This window comes from Physella acuta, unplaced genomic scaffold, assembly GCF_028476545.2.
Source record: "Physella acuta isolate Inbredline_101_S28 unplaced genomic scaffold, ASM2847654v3 ptg001397l, whole genome shotgun sequence".
NCBI lineage: Eukaryota > Metazoa > Mollusca > Gastropoda > Physidae > Physella > Physella acuta.
In genome coordinates this window covers 1-1017 of record NW_026732912.1, presented here as the reverse complement: position 1 = coordinate 1017, position 1017 = coordinate 1, and the positions used below count along the sequence as shown (strand labels likewise).

Below are 1017 nucleotides of genomic sequence, written 5' to 3'. Positions count from 1 at the left end.
TTAAAATTTTAAATATGTTTGCACCAAATTCTACTCTGTACCTGCCTCTATGATTATCTATGAATATAACAATTATTCAATGTATATAGTGTATCATAAATTACACGACAAACAGCTATTATTCTAGCTTTATGGAAACCCGTTGGATTGTGTTATTTTACCTAGCGCTTTTTCAACGGCGTCAAAAAAAAAATTGCCCCGTGTTATTAGTGCGTTCTGTGACTAGAATTTCACATGGACGACTCATCATATGGACTAATTACTACATCTATAAAACCAACATTTTTGCGACCAGTGAGCCAGATACTATCAAAAATATTCCAAAAATGTTAAACAATGTAAGCCTGTAGACTAGCGTACAAACTAGTAGTGGTAAAAATAAAAAAAAATAAAAAAGCCGCTTTAAAAAAATGTAGCCCCCAGTGAGGATTGAACTCACGACCCCTGGTTTACAAGACCAGTGCTCTAGCCACTGAGCTATGGAGGCTTATAATGATATTTGTTTTCTAATATCTTATATTTAAATATTAAAATACTCTTTCCTTCTGTTCGAGGATCGATCACAACCAAACTGCTCGGCGAGGGAAAATGTTGAAATAGCAAAGGCAGTGGGGGGGGGGGGGGGGGGGGGGGGGGGGGGGGGGGGGGGAGGTAGATGTGTGGTGCAATGCACGAAGAGAATGCACGGGAAATCTCCCAAATAGTAATGTCAACGACTTCCCAAAGTTTGATGGCGAACAACGGGTTCAATAGAAAAAAAAAATTCAGTTAGAAAAAAGGATTGTTGTGGAATTAAAAGAACATTTTAAGAATATTTCTTGCCTATCGGGCAACATTGATCAAAGGGGTTTCAATTGTCTTCAAATGAATATTCTAGTTGTCTAGCCATATCAGACTGAAGTTATAATACACCATTTATGTATTTATGTATTTATGTAAAACACACATTTGCTTAAAACATTTTATTACAAATTTTAATATGAATATTACGGCCTATGAATCTATCCACAGTTTCGT

At 36.2% G+C, this 1017-nt stretch overlaps 1 non-coding gene across 1 annotated transcript; it reads right to left on the bottom strand.

Moving 5' to 3' along the window:
- Positions 1–414: 414 nt before the first annotated feature.
- Positions 415–487, bottom strand: Trnat-ugu (transfer RNA threonine (anticodon UGU)). Its single transcript has one exon. It is a non-coding gene; the product is annotated as a tRNA-Thr (tRNA).
- Between the last annotated feature and the right edge of the window lie 530 nt (positions 488–1017).